We start from the raw sequence: 9,209 nt of genomic DNA, 5'->3' as shown, positions 1-9,209 counted from the left end.
GGACAATAGCTTGACTCCCTCTTCTTTGGCGCAGTCCCCCAAATATTGGAATGCTGTTATCACAAACACACCCCCGGTCCTTCTCGTCATTAAACGAGACGTCCCCAACTCCTCCCTCCAGACGTTGTGGGTGCTCCATCGCTGGAGGCTTTCAAGCAGGGATCGGACAGCCGTTGATCTGAAAGGGTTGAAGGTCTCCTGCTTGAGCAGGGGGTTGGACTAGATGACCTCCAAGGTCCCTTTGTGATTCTGTGATACGTTTTAGAGCGCAGGAAAGGGCGTTGGTTCCGGGTCCTCCTTTGGCCACACTGCCCCCAGGGTGAAAGGTCCTCTCTCCATCCCATCCCGTCTTCATACGTGACTTAACCTTTGCACGCTTCGGGGGGGGGGAGGGGGAGAAATCACTTCCCCTCCGGAGTTTGCACACCCCGTCACACCGCGCCGGTCATACTTTCCTCCCCGTTGCACAAAGCGAGGTGCCATCGATGGGGGCCTTGTAGCTTTCTCCTCCCTCGTCCGGAGGCGTGCAAGGAAGTCCTGCCAGCTGCTCACTACCCCCCCCCCCCTTTTCCCCTCTTCCACTCGGCTGCTTGGCAGGCGTACAACGCACGAGGGCCGTGCCCCAGCTGGGCCTGTTCTTAAACCGCAACCGCCCCGCCTGCCTGCTCGGGAGCCAAACTTAGCTCGGGGCGGTTCCAGAAATAGCTACGCTTGTCCGGCCGTAGCCACGTCTGGGGCCGGAGGTGAAGGGGGGGGGGCGAAGATGAGACCTCCGTGGGTGGGTTCCCACGGATCGTGTCTGGTTATAAAAAGCCTCTCTTGACCACACCAAAAGATGGGATCTGATCTAGCCAGCGCATCTGTCTGGCTCCGATTTCTGGCAGGGACACTGGGCCGGAGAAGGGTGGGTGAGTCACAGGCCCTGTGGGAGTGGACACAGCCCCTCCCCTCTCCCGTGGGGGTCTCTTCGTGGCGGGCGGCGTGGGAAAAAAAACAGTGGCTCCCAATTCCGGTCGAATTGGAAAAGGGTTGGGAGAGGAAGTTGAGCCAAGGTTTTTTTTTTTTTCCTGGGGGATAAAAAAATGGTTCATTCATTCATTCATTCGTTCGTTCATTCATCCCGTAGCTGCTTAGCTGAGCTCTGCCCATTTGACAGATGGAGAAATGGAGGGGACCGAAAAAGAGCCAGTTGGAGTCCCGTGGTTAAAAGCACCCGGCTGCCATCGGTTTTAATCAGAAGAGAGCTGGAAAAGGGACCCTGGAGGTCTTCTAGTCCAGCCCCCTTCCCAAGCAGGAGACTCTATTCTATTTCGATCAGAATAGAGCTGGAAAAGGGACCCTGGAGGTCTTCCAGTCCAGCCCCCTGCTCAAGCAGGAGACCCTATATGATTTCAGTCAAAATAGAGCTGGAAAAGGGACCCTGGAGGTCTTCTAGTCCCACCCCCTTGCTCAAACAGGAGATCTAATATAGACCATTTCAATCAGAGCTGGATGGGACCTTGGAGGTCTTCTAGTCCAGCCCCCTTCCCAAGCAGGAGACCATTTGGAATAAATATGTAATATAATCAGAATAAATCTGGAAAAGGGACCTTGGAGGTCTTCTAGTCCAGCCCCCTTCCCAAGCAGGAGACCATTTGGAATAAATATGTAATATAATCAGAATAAATCTGGAAAAGGGACCTTGGAGGTCTTCTAGTCCAACCCCCTTCCCGAGCAGGAGACCATTTGGAATAAATATGTAATATAATCAGAATAAATCTGGAAAAGGGACCTTGGAGGTCTTCTAGTCCAGCCCCTTGCTCAAGCAGGAGACTCTATTCTATTTCAGTCAGAATAGAGCTGGAAAAGGGACCCTGGAGGTCTTCTAGTCCCACCCCATTGCTCAAACAGGAGATTAATATAGACCATTTCAATCAGAGCTGGATGGGACCTTGGAGGTCTTCTAGTCCAGCCCCCTTCCCAAGCAGGAGACCATTTGGAATAAATATGTAATATAATCAGAATAAATCTGGAAAAGGGACCTTGGAGGTCTTCTAGTCCAACCCCCTTCCCGAGCAGGAGACCATTTGGAATAAATATGTAATATAATCAGAATAAATCTGGAAAAGGGATCTTGGAGGTCTTCTAGTCCAGCCCCCTTCCCAAGCAGGAGACCATTTGGAATAAATATGTAATATAATCAGAATAAATCTGGAAAAGGGACCTTGGAGGTCTTCTAGTCCAGCCCCCTTCCCAAGCAGGAGACTCTATTCTATTTCAGTCAGAATAGAGCTGGAAAAGGGACCCTGGAGGTCTTCTAGTCCCACCCCCTTGCTCAAACAGGAGATCTAATATAGACCATTTCAATCAGAGCTGGAAGGGACCTTGGAGGTCTTCTAGTCCAACCCCCTTCCCAAGCAGGAGACCATTTGGAATAAATATGTAATATAATCAGAATAAATCTGGAAAAGGGACCTTGGAGGTCTTCTAGTCTAACCCCCTGTTCAAGCAGGAGATCCTTATTTCAGACAAATAACTGTCCAGTCTCTTCTTAAAAACATCTGGTGTTGGAGCACCCACAGTTTCTGGTGGCAAGGAGTTCCCCTGGTGAATTGTCCTCCCTGTTAGGGAGTTTCTCTTTAATTCCAGGTTGCTTCTCTCCTTGGTTAGTTTCCCTCCGTTGCTTCTTCTCTTTCCTTCGGGTGATTTGTGAAAGAAGAACCGTTCTTTGTATGTTTTGGTCTCCAGGCCTTTGATCCTCTTAGTTGCTCTTCTCTGGACTTTTTCCCAAAGTCTCCAACCTCTTTTTTGTAATGTGGGGACCGAAAAAAGTGACTTACGACCATTTTTCATACTTACGACCATTTTCCATACTTACGATGGTTGCCTCATCCTCGTGGACAGGTGATCCAAATTCAAATTCTCGGGAATGGACTCGTATTTATGACGGTGGCAGAGTCCCAGCGTCCTGTTTTGGAACCTATCAAGCAGTGTCAACGGGGGAGGCAGATTCACTTAAGAACTATAATAGCTGTAGCGATTCACTTAACAACAGTGGTGGGATAAGTCACAAAACGGGACTGAGCTCCTCGCTTAACAAATGTTTCACTTAACAACAGACACGTTGGGCTCAATGGCGGTCGTACGTCGAGGACTACCTGTAGAAACCAGGAGACTCTGAGTTCTAATTCTGCCATTGGCATAAGAGCCAGCTGGGGGATTCTGGGCCAGCCTCTCTGTCTCAGTCCGACCAACCTTACAGGACTGTTGTTTTGAGGAAAATAGAAGGAAGGGGGCCTTCATGCCACCCTAATGCAATTCCACGGTGTATGTCGTGGCTGGGAATGATGGGATTCAGAGTTCAACCCATGGGCTCCCAAAGTTGCCAGTTAGTCCTCAACGACCTACAACGGAACCCCAAATTCCCTTTGCTAAGTGAGACAATTGCTGAGCTCTGCCCCATCTTACGACCTTTCGTGCCACTCTTTATTAAGTGAATCCCTAGCCGTTCTTAAGTGAGTCACACGGTTGTAAAGCGAATCTGGCTTTTCCCCATTGACTTGGCTTGAATCCAATAACCCCGGGAATCTACAACCGTCATAAATACGAATCAGTTGCTAAGTGTCTGGATTTTCATTATGTGACCCCAGAGATGCCCACACCGGTCATTAAGTGTGAAAAATGGTCCTGTCATTCTTTCCAGTGCCATTGCAACTTCGGTAAATAAACAAACTCTTGTAAGTTCATCCCTAAACAAAATGCTGTAAGTTCGTCACTAAACGAACTCTTATAAGTTGGTCACTAAATGAACTCTTGCAAGTTTGTCACAAAACGCAATTCTTGTAAGTTTGTTGCTAAACAAACTGTTGTAAGTTCGTCACTAAACGAACTCTTTCCACTCCCGCCGCCGCATAGCAGCTTTGCAGAGCCAGTTGTAACTTGGAACAGTTGCTAAGCGAAGCGTTGTAAGTCAAGGACGACCTATAAAAACCCTGCCCTTAAACGCAGGTTCAAAGCACGCCATTAATTCTAGAGTCCAATGCTTCCCAAACTTAGCAGCTGGAAGATGGGCGGACTTCAAGTCCCAGAATTCCCCAGGCAGGCATGCGGGCTGAGGAATTCTGGGAGTTGAAGTCCGCCCATCTTCCGGTTTAAGAAGCACTGTGTTTAGTTCATAGTGCCTGACTCTTCCCCCCCCCTCCCATCAGCTGGCCAGGCAGTAGCAATCGCTGATCGCGAGTGCGGATCTCGGCCGCCCCTCCTCATTTATCTCTATGGTTTCAGACCCCTCTGGAAGATCAAGGCGAACGCTGATTGGTGGCCGTCGGGAGGAGGGGGCGCGATTGGCTGCTTGGCTGGAGAAAGAGAGGCACAAGGCACCTCGGCTAAGAACAGCCGGCTTGTCAGGGGTTAATGTTGGAGGCGGGCGGAACGGCGGCCCCGCCTTCCCACCTTCCAAGCCAGCCGTTCCATTGGACGCGGGGGCCAGAAAGTGTCCTCCCTCCGGAGGCGTGGCCCGCGCTGATGGGCGGGAGGTTAAAAAAAAAAAACACCGCCGCCGAGGGTTAACCCTCTCCTGCCCGGAGCGAAGTGAGTGAACTCGGAATGTGGGATGGAAACGACCCCCGAAAGCGGCGGAAAAGGCCGCTGCTTCCGCCTCTTCGGTCTTGGACGTTGGGGTCGCCTTCCACGTGCTGAAAGTAGGTCTGGAGGGGGAAAAGGGGGGGAAAGGGAAGCCTAGGTTTTTAAAAGATGCGGGTTCAGAGCGACGCGTGTCGTGTGAATGCTCCCTAAAGCGTGTCCGCGTGTTATTTGGTGGGGCGGTGGGGGGAGGCTAAGATGAAACCTGGGAATTTTCCCCGGAGGGAAATGCACGCATCTCTGGATTTTATATCCCCACCCCACCCCGTCCCCATTTCCCCTTTTGTTTTAGAGACTTAAAAAAAAAAGGTGTTGGACTACAACTCCCATCGCTCCCAGCCAGAACTTAGGAAAGCTCTTGGCAGCCCATCCTAGAACTCGGCTCGAAGGGGGGGGGGGAAATTGCTGCTCTTCCCAAACCTGGCTTCTCCCCATTCCCACAAACCCCAATTTCCCCCTCCAAAACCGCATTCACACAACCTAGCAACCTTTGCACGTTTGGTTTAGGTCTGTTCTGGGTGCGAAAGTTCCCCCTAAAAAGAAGGAAAAGGCGATTTCCAACCTTGGCATCGGTGGGTGGCTTAGAAACCCCCCCCCCACTTTCTCCTACCTGGATAGGGGGGGGCAGAACAAGGGAGTCACGAGGTTGTCGGAAGGCACTTTTGGGGGGTGCAGAGTGTCATAGGTGCGAATTTAAACGGTGTTTCTCTCTCTCTCTCTCTCTTTTTTGCAGCAGTATATGTGGTTGTGACCGCCGGAGGCTTTAGACCGGAGGAGGTCTAAATTATCAGCGGCTGGGGGGGGCGCCTGTCGCCCGGATCTGGGGGGGTGGAGGGTGGGGAACGAAGACGCGTCCACAGCGGCAGAAAGGTAAGAGATGGTCTTGGGGGTGGGGGGTGGGGAGGGGAGCATGGGAGAGGAGGGTTTGGGGGGGTCCAACGGAGACATAAAAGTACGAAATGGCACATAAAATGGGTAGAAGGGAGGTCTTCGATCAGGGGTCTCCAATCTTTGGAAACACTAAGACTTGTGGACTTCAACTCCCAGAATTCCCCTTTGTTGGCTAGGAAATTCTGGGACTTGAAGACTTCAACTCCCAGAATTCCTCAGCCACATTAAGACTTGTGGACTAAGTCTACAAGGATTTAGGAATTCTGGGAGTTGAAGTCCACCAGTCTTAAAGCGACTGAGGGATTCTGGGAGTTAAAGTCCACCAATCTTAAAGCGGCTGAAGGATTCTGGGAGTTGAAGTCTACAAATCTTAAAGCGACCGAGGGATTCTGGGAATTGAAGTCCACCAGAATTAAAGCGACCGAGGGATTCTGGGAGTCGAAGTCCACCAGTCTTAAAGCAGCTGAAGGATTCTGGGAGTTGAAGTCTACAAATCTCAAAGTTGCCAAGATTCGAGACCCCTGTTTTATATAATTGATTAATGAGCTATTATTTGTGCCTTCTGGTCCATCTGGACTTAAGGTACTAGTCTAGAAACAGGGAGATGGGGAATTCTAGTCCCGCTTTAGGCATGAAAGCCGACTGGGTGACTTCGTGCCAATCACCAGGCGACTGGGAGTTCTAATCCCACTTTAGACAAGAAAGCCTATTGGGTGACTTTGTGCCAATCACCAGGCGACTGGGAGTTCTCGCCCCACCTTGAGCCTCAAAGGTGACTGAGTAACTTTCAGCCAACTGCCAGGCAGCTGGGAGTTCTAGTCCCCGCCTTAGGCATGAAAGGCGATTGGTTGATTTGGGGCCAGTCCCTCTCTCCCAGCCCAGCCCACCTCACAGGGTTGTTGTCGGGAAAGCCCGAAAGGAGTATTGGGCACGTTCCAACACCTAGAGTTGCTTATAAAGTAAAAAAAACGGCGGGATAAAAATGTAAGAAATGTAATTTAAAACTAAGGAAGGACTAGAACTCACATACTCCTGGTTTCCTCCTTGCTGCCTTTTAAACTGCCACCCAAACAGGCCCTGCCCATTCCCAGAGCACAAAATTCAGCCAAAGGAAAGACTTTTGTTTGTAGAAAGTGGGTATTTAGGAGAAGAGTTAAATTAAATCACGCAATATAAAAAGGGCCCTGGATTTTTGGGGGGGGGGGCGAGGGGGGAATGTCTCCATCCGCTGCTGCTCCCCCTAACCCCGTCACTCTTCTTTTCCGCCCGCAGACTGGATGCATCGAACGTTGGAACAGTTAGGGGTCCGTGCTGGGCGGGACCCTTTTTCTCTCGGCAACCTGGGTTGCAGCGGGGCCTGGAGTTCGTGCCATTCTCGCCCATGGCTCCCAGGGGGCAGGTATTCTGGGCAGGGGGGTGTGGCGAGAGGGAGGAGGGGGCCCGGTTCGTGGGACAGCCCTGGTGGGAGGGCGGGGTCAACAGCAGCTCCTGGGGTCTCTCAGTCAAGCCTAGCTGGTCCCCTCCCTCCTTTTTGCTTCCAAATTCTCGTTTCCCCAAGAGAAATTTGAGATTGATTGGTAGATGACAGGGGTCGGCAACCTTAAATACTCAAAAGAGCCAAAAATGTCCAAACCGGAAGCCCCCCTCCCCTAGTTCAGTTCTGGAGCCGACAGGAAGTCTGGTTCCCCCACCATAGAGTCTCCTCCTAGCACAGCGTCCTTTTTCCTCTTCCTGTCCTAACTGAAAGCCCTATCAATTGTGGAGCTGACCAGCAAAGGGAGCCGCAGCAGGGATGAAACAGCCACTTGCGGCTCCAGAGCCGCAAGTGGCTGACTCCTGATATAGAATAGGTTTTATTACTTCCTTTTTTGAGTTTTCTGGATAAATTCGCGCGTACAGGTAGTCCTTGGCTTTCAACCATTCGTTTAGTGACTCTCGAGAGCGACTAAAAAAATCCCAGTGAACTTATGACCGTTTTCCCACACTTATGGCCATTAGAGCATCACACCCCATGGTGGTAAAAAGGGAGCAAAATTCACTTAGCAGCTTTCTCGCTTAGCAACGGAAACACTAGGCTCAATTGTAGTTGTACGTCAAGGACTGCCCCCCTGTGCAAATCTCTGCAGAGTAAACAGGCTCTGCACACCGGTGGTTCTCGACTTACGACCGGTTGCTTAGCAACGGTTTTGAAGTTATGACAGAGCCCCCCCCCCCATCCCCAAAGGACTTAGGACCCCAAATTCAAAGTTCTGACGGCTGTCACTTGATCGCAATTTGGACCCTGGGCAACCGATCCGGATTAATGGCCACTTGCTTCACCTCACAGTTGTGACCACAAGTGGCAACTTTCTTTTGCCAGAAACTGATATTTTTTGCTATTTTCAGGCAAAATAAAACACCCATTCCGGAAAATGAGGTTTGCTTAATGACTGCATTGTTCACTTTGCGACTTTTCATTCACGTAATCACCCAGCCGATTCGCGTAACGCCCGCTGCAAAAATGTCATGAAATCAAGTTTCTGCTTATGGGATGAATTGCTTGACGATTTATAGGACTCGTGACCGTAATCCCAGGCTCAATTTGTGGTCGTAAATCGAGGACTGCCTTCAATCCCACAAAGGTGGGCCTTCGTGCCCCCGAGCTAAGAAGAGAGGGGTCCTTGGAGGTCTCTGAGCTTGGTTTTCCTTGCAGACGTTTCACGACCCAACTAGGGAACACCATCAGTTCTGCATATGCAAACACCTCTCCCTTGTAGCACTGACAATGTTGCCTAGTGGGTCGTGAAACATCGGCAAGAAAATCACCAAACTCAGAGACCACCAAGGACCCCGAGCTGCAAATATTCCCCTTTATTGAGCTCAGAAGAAGAGTGGAGCTCTCGCCTGACAATCAGGAGGCTGCTAGTTCGATCCTAGGTAGAGGCAGATATTTTTCTCTCTCGGCATACTAAGAATATATCTGCCGAACAAAACTCCTCATTGGCGACAGGGAAGGGCATCTGGCCAGTAAAACACACAGCTCCATTCAGTTGCTCAGGATTCCACCCCGCAAGGGATTTGGGGGGTTGTTAAAAGAGGACAATTGAGCTCAGAGGTCTAGAGAACAAACTCAACTCTCTTAGTGGCTTCGTCCCGTTTATCTGCAGGGTCTTTTTCCCCCTTCCCCAAATCCCCGCGAGCCTCAACGAAGGTTAGCTTCAGCGGCTACCCTGCGTTTCTGTCGAAGCTTTGAGTGGGGGGGCAGTTTCGGTGTGGCCTGCTCTGCTTCCTCTCCCAAGTCTGCTCCCTTCACCTCGAGTGAGACCCCCGCCCCAAATGGTCTTGGGGTGACTTCCCCCGTCTGACGTCTGTTCTGTCTTTCCCCCCCCCACCCTGGTTTTCCGCCGCCAGGTGCTCCGCCAGTGCCGTCCAGCCGCCTCTGCCCCTGCCGTTACCGCCCAGCCATGGTGCTAATTTGGGGCAGTACAGCAAAGGCTACTATGCCCCCGGGTGAGTCTCGCGCCTGGCCGGGGGAGGGAAGGAGAATTGCATCTGGGAAAAGGTGCGAGCAGACCATTCCCCCTAGCACTGATGATGTTCCCTAGTTGGGTGGTGAAACGTCTGGAAGAAAACCACCAAGCTCAGACAGCATCAGAGTTTCCAAAATCCACCTCCTCCTCCTCTTCTTCTCTTTCTTCCTCCTCCCCCTCCCCCCCACC

General features: G+C 51.2%; 1 long non-coding RNA gene across 1 annotated transcript; it reads left to right on the top strand.

Annotated features, from left to right (window-relative positions):
• Positions 1 to 4,526: 4,526 nt before the first annotated feature.
• LOC309382425 lies at positions 4,527 to 9,001 on the top strand. The gene is made up of 4 exons (XR_014173671.1): positions 4,527 to 4,679; positions 5,354 to 5,490; positions 6,784 to 6,910; positions 8,902 to 9,001. It is a non-coding gene; the product is annotated as an uncharacterized lncRNA (long non-coding RNA).
• Positions 9,002 to 9,209: the final 208 nt, after the last annotated feature.

Source organism: Natrix helvetica (genome assembly GCF_964273705.1).
Source record: "Natrix helvetica genome assembly, contig: HAP1_SCAFFOLD_447, whole genome shotgun sequence".
NCBI lineage: Eukaryota > Metazoa > Chordata > Lepidosauria > Squamata > Natricidae > Natrix > Natrix helvetica.
The sequence above is the reverse complement of the archived record's forward strand: the minus strand, read 5'-3'. Positions and strand labels throughout refer to the sequence as shown.